The sequence below is a fragment of the Ursus arctos genome, unplaced genomic scaffold (genome assembly GCF_023065955.2).
Source record: "Ursus arctos isolate Adak ecotype North America unplaced genomic scaffold, UrsArc2.0 scaffold_24, whole genome shotgun sequence".
NCBI classification, from domain to species: Eukaryota; Metazoa; Chordata; class Mammalia; order Carnivora; family Ursidae; genus Ursus; species Ursus arctos.
In genome coordinates this window covers 23,820,641-23,830,543 of record NW_026622919.1, presented here as the reverse complement: position 1 = coordinate 23,830,543, position 9,903 = coordinate 23,820,641, and the positions used below count along the sequence as shown (strand labels likewise).

The following is a 9,903-nucleotide window of genomic DNA, read 5'->3' as shown; positions in this document are numbered from 1 at the left end:
CACCTCGCTTCTTCCTTACCCCCAACTCCCAGGTATGTAATCAGTCCCCCTCACAACGTGGGGCAGCAGCTCTTTCTGCCCACGGGTCCTGCCCCGTGCTTTAATAAAACCACCATTTTGCACCAAAGACTTCTCAAGAATTCTTTCTTGGCCGTTGGTTCTGGACCTCACCCCACCGAACGTCACCTATATTCCAAGACCTCATCAGAAGGACTCACGTGATACAATTGCATTCAGCGCAAGGTCTGTGGGGGAGCTGAGGGGGCCCCATAGCAGGGCAGCCTAACCCAGCCGAATGGGTGAGGGGCGTCCTGGGAGAGAGAACCGGTAAAAGCCTCCACATTGAAGTTGTAACCGGGCGATGCAACGCCAATCTGGTTGAAGTGGCCGTGTAAGCAGAGGCATAGATACGAGAAGGGAAACGTGCAGGAACCAGGGTTTGAATACAAACACCAACCGGGTTGGGGTGGGACCGTCCAGGGAAAGGCCAAGACCTTTGGAATTCGCTGCTAGAGAGGTGGGGTTGGAGATGAGCGGAGGGGGGTCTTTGTGTCATCCGCCTTCCTCTGCGGGGAGCGAGTTGGCAATGTTTGCATTTAGAAGGAAACTGGCTTTTTTAGAGACTGAAAGGAGAAAAGAATGGAGGCGGAGAGAGAATTAAGGAGAGGATCATTAGACCGGGGGAGTGGCCGTCTTAAGTCCAGAGCAGGAGGTGGGCTGAGGAGTTCTTTGGGAAACGAAGTTTTCAGGTCTTGACATCTCGCTGAGTGATGGGGGAAGGGGAAGGAGTTGTCAGGGACGATGAGCTCCTGGCTTGGGAGACTACTAGATAGAAGGCGAGGATGTGAGAATAACCTAAGCTGATACAGAGATCCGATCAGAACTGCACACTCTCCCTGCTCTGCAGGCCCCAGCCCAAGGGCAGGCCCTGGGCCTCGTGGGGACGTCACGGGTCACTGGGCAGAATCCAGGATCTCCTGGGAAGTGTCCGCTGCTCTCCCAACTCTCTCCCGAAAATTCCAGCCCGACTCTTAACGCACGGTTCTGCAACCTCGATTAAGCCCAGCCAATCTCATGATACTTGAGAAGGAAAAAGAAGAGGAATGAGAAAGAGAAGACTTAAATACAATAATTGTTATTTTTTTTCAAAAGGGAAGGGTAGGGGCGCCTGGGTGGCTTGGTCAGTTAAGTTCATGCCTTCGGTGCAGGTCATGATCTCAGGGTTCTGGGATCGAGTCCTGCATTGGGCTCCTTGCCCAACGGGGAGCCTGCTTCTCCGTCTCCCTGCTGCTCCCCCTGCTTGTGCTTTCTCTCTCTCTCTGACAAATAAATAAAATTAAAAAAAAAGAAAAGAAAACAAAGGAAAAGCAGGTATGGGCGACAGCCCTCTGGTTACGGGCCACATGGCTATGGCTTCCTTCTTCCTCCCACTCAGTCCTTCTTCGACTACCTCCAGGCAGTATGGCGCTGGTTGGACTGTGACCCAGCGGGGACTCGAACCATTATTCCTAAGGCATTTCTGTGGCTCTCCTTTTCTCATCGCAGGGTGCCCAGAGATGCTCGGGGGTTCTGTTGGCTCCTCCCACACCCTTCCTGTTCACCCCAGGTATGGTAACAATCACAGGACCCCTAAGCCTCCAAGTCAGTCATGAGCCCAGTGCTCTGAACCCCTCTTCTGTCTGTTTTCCTAGTGCCAGAGGAGCCTCAAATGGCAGAGGGCAAGCTCAGCTTCCCCCCAAAGGAATTATTATGTGCCCTGGTGGCCACATTCCCCCCTTGCCTGCCCTAACCTGCCAGTTCAGAGGCTGAGCGTGGTGATGCTGAGAGCGGGTCGCGGGGGTAATCTAAACCGCCCGTCCCCACCCCTGTCCCATAGATCCTGGGGGTTCGGACCCACAAAAGAAAAGCACTATGTTGATGGTGGTTCACTACAGAGCTCGGGCAGCAGCCTCACCATTGATGACAGCACCTCATCTTGCAAAGTGTTTCCCAGCTGGCACCCCACTGGGGCTTGGCCGGGTCAGTCCTTCCCTCAGTAAAGCCAGCAGCTTCCAGATGATGGACTCATGGTGAGGTCAGCAAATCCTGCCAGCCTTTACCCCTTGCCTTAGATTTACAGAAGAGTTGCAGGCTAGTGCACAGGGTTCCCATATCCCCTCACCCAGCTTCCCCGGAGGTTAATGTTTCTTATAACCACGTACTTGTAGTAACTCTAAGAAATTATCAGGGCACCTGGGTGGCTCAGCCATTAAGCGTCTGCCTTCGGCTCAGGTCCTGATCCCAGGGTCCTGGGATGGAGCCCCAAGCCGAGCCCCGTGTCAAGCCCCGCGTGGGGCTCCCTGCTCGGCGGGAAGCCTGCTTCTCCCTCTCACACTCCCCTTGCTTGTGTTCTCTCTTGCTGTCTCTCTCTGTCAAATAAATAAATAAAATCTTAAAAAAAAAAAGAAAGAAAGAAATTAACATTGGGACGATCCTATGAACTAAACTCCAGACTTCAACTTGGATTTCCCTGTTTCACTAGCGTCATTGTTCTGTTCCAGGACCCACATTCCACTTAGTGTCTTACTTATTTTTCAGGGAAGGGCTTTTTCTTCTCCTCCCCCTCCTCCCCCTCTCCACCTCCTCCTCCTTCCCCTCCTCCTCCCCTTCCTCTTCCTTCTTTTAAAGATTTTATTAGGGTCTCTGGGTGGTTTAGTCTGTTAAGCATCTGCCTTCAGCTCAGATCATGATCCCAGGGTCCTGGGATCGAGTCTCACATCTGGTTCCCTGCTCAGTGGGGAGTCTTCTTGTCCCTCTCCCTCTGCCCTGCTTGCACTGTCTCTGTCTCTCTTTCAAATAAATAAAATCTTTTTTATTTTATTTTTTAAAGATTTTATTTATTTATTTGACAGAGAGAGAGACAGCCAGCGAGAGAAGAACACAAGCAGGGGGAGTGGGAGAGGAAGAAGCAGGCTTTCCAGCGGAGAAGGGAGCCCGATGTGGGGCTCGATCCCAGGACCCTGGGATCATGCCCTGGGCCGAAGGCAGACGCCTAACGACTGAGCCACCCAGGCGCCACAATAAAATCCTTTTTTTTTTTTTTAATGATTTTATTTATTTGAGAGAGAGAACAAGGAGGGGGAGGGGCAGAGGGACAAGCTGAGTGGGGAGTCCCACGCTCAGAGGGGAGCCCCACGCAGGGCCCAGACTCAGGATCCTGAGGTCGTGACCTGAGCCAAAGTCAGACACTCAACTGACTGAGCCACACAGGCATCCCCAGGGAAGGGGTTCTGTGTGGGAGCTAGTATGGTCTAGGACACCATGGCCACCTAGAAGACATTTCATGGGTCCATAGATTGTAGCACTGACAGAGACATTGCGGGCAGGGAATACAAATCCGATTCCTGAATAAGTCCTGTTCCAGTGAGTCTGTCCCCTCCATTGACCTGCCACCAGAGAACTGGCTGGTTGCCTTGAGGTCTGGTATTTTATAAGCGGCTCGGGGTTGTCACTGTTGCTGGTTCACTGGCAAAACTGTGCCGGCCTTGATGAAAGAAAGCCCTCACTGTTCCACTCATGCATAACCTCCGTTCCTGCCTCGCTGGCTGCTTTGTTTCATGAGTGCCAGTCAGCCCAGGGGTCACCCTGTCCAGGGGGTTATAAGCCTCTCCTGCAGGGGCAGCCTTCTGGTAAACCTACCTATGATCCTTAAATACGTTCAGTCTCTGAACTCACCCTAACGTGACCAGCCACATAGCTCTCCCCAGATATCCTTGTCTCCAGTCCTTCGATTGGTCTCTAAGACCTTGATCATCTGACCAGAACCTTAATTGCTTCCCAGGATCAGAGAGGAAGGAATTCCCTTCCCTGCTGACTTTTGGGTCCCCCCGAGAAGCGCAGTTCCCAGAGAAAGGGAAATCACTGGGATGCAGACGTTCAGATGTGATCAGGCTGAAATTGGGGAAGTAAGAACGGAGAGGAGGTGATGAACTGGGGAGGTGATGAAGAGGGGAGGTGATGAAGAGGTACCCTTTTCAGGACTTCGAGATTGCTTGAATGTTGGCAGGATGGCAAGGAAACGTCTCACACGACTTCAAGTTTCTTTCTGGGATGACCGAGGGAATGGTGGTGTCACCAATCAGAAGGCCCTTCTCACCAGGTGATTCTAGGTGATTCCCGGTGGCTTCTCCTCCCTTCCCTTTTGCCCTGTTGAAAACCACTGCGAGGTGACAGCTGATAATATGGAAGGAGGTGAGTCCGTGCAGGGTGACTGCGTGGGGCAGGATAGGAAGAGGCCAGGGTGGAGCCTGGAGAACATTGGCCACTCAGGACTAGGTGGAGGAGGAAGGGCCATGAAAAGGACCAAGTAAGGAGGGTCATGGTGTGAGGAGGCCAAGCGGAGAGCAGAACATTGAAATTCTCATGGTCCTGAGCAATAAAATAAGTCAGGAAAAGGACTCCTAATTTCCCGGTCAACTAACATCAAGCCTAATCTTTCTTAAATTCTCTGTCCTTCCACACTCCACATTCACCAGAGAGCCCCAGGGCGGGATCCCCGGGCCTTAGAAGGAGGAGAAGGGAAGAGGGGAACAGCTGACTGGTTAATTCGGGGCTCAGCGCCTGGGGCTGGCCGCAGCTAGAAATCCTTCCTCGTGGATCAGGCAGCCCAGCAGCCCCCCCCCCCTTCTGGATTTTACCCTTGTAATCTGGAGGAGTTGGGGGTGGGGAGGGAATAGGCTCTTGTCTGCTTGGCATCTTGGTGCTATGACCTCAGGGCCTCTAGGAAAATCAGTCAGAGCCCCCTGGCCTGCCCCTGCCCCAATTCCCCACCTGAGCTTGAGGCCTGGGAACAAGACCGGCTTTATGGGTGCTTTCAACCTGTGCCATCACATGGGGCTTCCTACGGAGCAGGGCCCTCTGCTTGCTTGAACACTCTGCTTGAAATTCTTAATTTTTGAACAGGGGCCTCACATAGTCCATATCTGGTCCTGCGGAGGGAGGCGGAGGCCCCAGCCCAGGGGACGAGGCCAGATCAGGAGCAGAGTTTTTTTTTTTCCTTTCTTTCTTTTTTTTTTTTTTTAGATTTTATTTCTTTATTTGAGAGAGAGCCAGAGAGCACAAGCAGGGGGAGGGGCAGAGGGAGAAGGGGAAGCAGACACCCCGCTGAGCAGCGAGCCTGCTGATCTTGACCCTGGAATCATGACCTGAGCCCAAGGCAGACACTTCACCGACTGAGCCACCCAGGCGCCCCAGGAGCAGAGTTTAAGGTGGGGTTCAACATACCCCAGCCAGCTACTCCCTGCCCTCCTCCAGGATCTCTGAGGGTTAGAAACTGAGTGGGGGAGGCAACTCTGAAGGGGTTTCTCAACATCCCCGTGGCCCCTCTGGCTTCCCGGTTCCCTCGTGCGTCCACCTATACTCCCAGCCCTCTGCTTTTCATTTTACATCCGCTTCAGTCCTCGGTTTATCAGCCCGGATTTCAAGCACCCTGAGGGTAGAAGTCGTGTCTTTGATTTTTATATTCCTAGCACCTCGAACGTGGTAGGTGTCCAACAAGTGGGTGTTCAATGACTGCGTGTGTCCCGTAATTTACAGACTTTCTGTGTGCCGGGCATTCTGAGACGTGTTGCAAACACATTATCCCAGGCACAAACGAATAGACAAAGATGGCAATATACCGACAACCCTGGCAATCGAGCATAAGGGAAAGAGGCCAGGGGAGGCACAGACCCGGCTTCCCTGGTGGCCCGGTGCTCTGCCCTCTCCTGGTGACTCTGGTCAAGGACAACATTTGACAGTCACTACCTAATGAAAACTGCTACCTTTGGGGGACCTTCCTGGGAAAAAAGTCCTCGGGAGGGGCCCCTCAGACTGTTGGAGGAGAGAGAGGTTCTTTCCTGAGCTAGGAGGGATAGTTAGAGACGGAAATGTGCAGAGGCTCTCAGAAAATCTGCAGCTAGGAGGGGAAGGACAGAATGGGGTGGGGGTGGCGAGCTTGTAAATGTTTTACTAGCTGGGGGTTAAGAGCCATTAGTGAGTTAGGAAATCAATTTAGTGGATGGGGACCAACCTTTAGAAATCTTCCCACACCTCCAGGTGACAAAGACCTTGGAGCGCCCCCAGGAGACTTCCAGGCATGAGACACTCAGAATTTCTCAAGCCTGTTCTGTGGACAAAGGACGCAGGAATTGTTAGAAAGTTCTTCCGATTGCCCCTCTAACTTCCACCCACAGGTTCTCATCCTCTGCCTCTGTTGCTACCCTTCAAGTTTTGCTTTCCTCCCCACATTAGCACTTTTCTCAAGAGTCTGAGCTTCTGTAGTCCTCTCTGTTCTGATTCTTTCTAGCAGTTACCATTAGAGAGCCTCTCTTGGCTCAGGTGCCCAGAAAAGGACTTTTGCTTACTATTTTACTAGCTCTTGCCACCCTGCTATGCAAAAGGACCGCGGTTGTCCCTTTTCCTTTACTAATGAGGCTCCTAATATCTTTTTTCCAGATTTACTGAGATGTAATTGACATGTATGATTGTATAAGTTTAAGGTGCACAACATAAATATTTGTTTCACGTGTGTATTGTGACATGATTGTCACAATAAGTTTAGTTAACACGTCCATCACCTCACATAGTTACAATTTCAGAACATTCGAATTGCTTACCCAAATGCACCTGGACAGTTAGGGGCAGGGTGATATTCATCAGTGTTCTCCTATAATGCCTGGGATTGAACCTGATCCTTCAAACGCCCTTGGGCTGGCTCAGAGTAGAGGATCTCTATCCTGACTCCCCAGTCTGTGGACAAATTCTTGCTCTCAGATTCCTCATCCGTGACCAGGACAGAAACACGTCTCTAGATAGGTACTTTCTTAACTTCTTACATTGAAAAACACACTTTCAGAATAATGAACACAGCATAATGTGCATTTTAACAAATTTTTGTCACAAACAAGCTATGTAACCTCCACCCAGGACAAGAAATAGAATATTACCAGTTCCAGGCTCAGTCGATAGAGTATGGCACTCTTTTTTTTTTTTTTTTAAGATTTTATTTATTTATTCGACAGAGATAGAGACAGCCAGCGAGAGAGCGAACACAAGCAGGGGGAGTGGGAGAGGAAGAAGCAGGCTCATAGTGGAGGAGCCTGATGTGGGGCTCCATCCCAGGACGCCGGGATCACGCCCTGAGCCGAAGGCAGACACTTAACCACTGTGCCACCCGGGCGCCCCTATTCTCTATTCTTAAAAAGAGTCAGCATTGTCATTCTGTTGAGTGTAGAGTGGTACCTCATTGGGCTTTTAACCTGCATTTTGCTATGATTAATGACGCTTTGCATCTTTTCATATGTATATCAGTTATTTTTTTTAAGATTTATTATTTATTTATGTATTTGAGAGAGAGAACAGACGGTGGGGAGGGGCAGAGAGAAACTTAAGCAGACCCCCCCACCTCTGCTGAGTGCAGAGCCCTACAGGAGGCTCGAACTCAAAACCCTGAGATCACCAACTGAGCATAAACCAAAAATCTGAGCCTTAATCCACTGAGCCACCTGGGTGCCCCTTCAGATTTCTAAAGTAATCTCTACACCCAACATGGGGCTTGAATTCACAACCTCAAGGTCAAGAGTTGCATGCTCTCCCGACCGAGCCAGCCAGGTGCTCCTTTGTCAGTTATTTTTTATTTCCTTTTTTTGTGCAGTGCCAGTTCAAGTAGTTTGCTATCTTTCTATTAGGTTGTCTTTATTCTGACTTATTTTTTAAATTTTAATTTTATATTCTTACTGATTATTACAAGTTCTTTCATCTAGATACAATTTCTTTGCCAGTTATGCATTACAAATATCTTTTCTTATTCTGAGGGTTACCTTTTGGCTTTCTTATTGGGGTTTCTTGATAAGAAGAACACAGAGTAGCATATTAATATGGTGACATGGACTAAGCTTTCAGAACTCTTTGTGTCTTGTTTAAGAGGACTTTTCCTACCCTGAGGTCATGAAGATACTCTCCTGTGTTCTCTTCCAAAAGCTTTATTGCTTTTCCTTTCCCGTTAAGGTCTGTGATTCACACGGAATGTATTGCTGTGTTTAGTGTAAGTTGGGAGGAAACTGATTTCATATTTTTCCATTTGGACACCCAGTTCTCCCAGAATAATTTATTGAAAAGTAGATTCTTTTCCCTCCTGCTCTGTTGTGCTCCTTCGTCATGAATCACTTGTCCAGATATGTGTGGGGCTATCTCGGGGCCCCCTGTTATGCTCCATTGGCATGTTTGTCTCTCTTGCACCAGGACCACACTATTTTTATTCCTATAGTTCATAGTTGATAATAAGCTTTAATGTCTGGTAGAGCAAGCCCTCCCACCTCTCATGCCTACGTATTTTTGAGGCTGGGCTCGGTCACACACACAAATCCATTCAAACGTTTATGCAGTGTGTGGGTGGGGTGGGGAGGAGGGATGCTCAGGGGAAAGCGGAGCGAGGATCGTGTTTCCATGGCATCCTCCCGGGGGGCGGGCACGTATAGCCAGGGTGCCAATCACCCTGTAGGGAGATCACAAATGCGTCAATGGGCTCCCTCGTCACTCATCCCAGGGGCCAGACAGCTCTCAAAGCCCAGATACAATTCAAAGAAGACAACACTCCAGGCGCGCCTCTTCCCCTCTACCCCAGAGACACACCCTTTCCTGCAAATCACGCGCGACTGGCCAGCACCCAAAACACCAGTCCTGGACAGATTCGCCAACAGACGTGCTCAACCCTGTTAGTGAACCCCATAGAGATTCCTACCCTCTAAGGGAAAAAACACCCCACCCACAAGGTGAGAAACCGCGGTCGGAGACCCCTGACCGACTGGCACGGCCTGAAAAACAGACATGGACAACCTCACTGCCTACTGCCTGAGTGCCGGACAACCAACCAGACCCACTTCACTATCTGACCCACGCACAGGCGGACTGGATCCAAACGACACTCCCTTCTCCCCAGTCTGTTACTGTTTCCCGCGCCCCTTGGCTCCGCCCAGTATTTCTATCCGTTTATAAAGCAGTAATTGATCGTATTCTGCACATTAGCCAATAGGAAGAAAGATTCCCAACAGCGGGGGTTTGGGGGGGTGTCTTCTAGTCCGGAAGGCTGCGGTCCGAGGCAGGCTCCCTGGGGTCGCTTCACCGTCCCCTCCAAGGTAAAGTCACTCTCGGCCTCCACCAACACTTTTCCGCCCTGACTCTCACGCATGCGCACTGCGACTCCCAGGCTGGACCTGAAACCAGAGAGGGGGAGGGACCCTAAACCGCGATCCCCTAGGTCACGGGGGTAACGGCACAGCCCCAAGCGGCCGCCGCCGCCAGCAGTCCTCAAAACAGGAATTGTAGAACCAAAAGATTTGAAGAGGTCCCACCGAGATTTGAACTCGGATCGCTGGATTCAAAGTCCAGAGTGCTAACCATTACACCATGGGACCTGCTGGCGGATTTAGGCGGCCGGGAGGCTTCTCAAGCCACATGGCGCGCGAAGCTGCCCTTCCAGAACGCCGGCGGAGGTCCCGTTCTCCCCGCCGGGGCTCTGCGCTCTGGGCCCAAGGCCGGGAGGGCGGGCGGAAGCGGAGCAGCAAGGGCTTCCGCGGCCCCGACGTTGCCAGTCCTGCGGTGTCATCTCCTGTCGCCGCTCTTCCTGCTCTCCTCCCGGGGTCCTGACCTGCGCCCGGGGAAGCCGGGAGGCCGGCGGGCTGGGGGGCGGAGACGGCCCGCGGCGGCCCCTGCCGGGAGCGGAACGCTCGGCGCACGCATCCTGGGCTCCGGCCTTGTTTATTTATTTTCAAGCGCTCCTTCGGGGCTGGTGTGGCCAAGCAGGGAGAGAAGCGGACTGGCACGTGGGGAGGCGGCGGTTCAAAGCCCGGGTGTCCCAAGCGCGAAAGATGAGGGTGTGGACCTAAA

General features: G+C 51.6%; 1 non-coding gene across 1 annotated transcript; it reads right to left on the bottom strand.

Moving 5' to 3' along the window:
- Positions 1-9,359: 9,359 nt before the first annotated feature.
- On the bottom strand, positions 9,360-9,431 carry TRNAQ-UUG (transfer RNA glutamine (anticodon UUG)). Its single transcript has one exon. It is a non-coding gene; the product is annotated as a tRNA-Gln (tRNA).
- Positions 9,432-9,903: the final 472 nt, after the last annotated feature.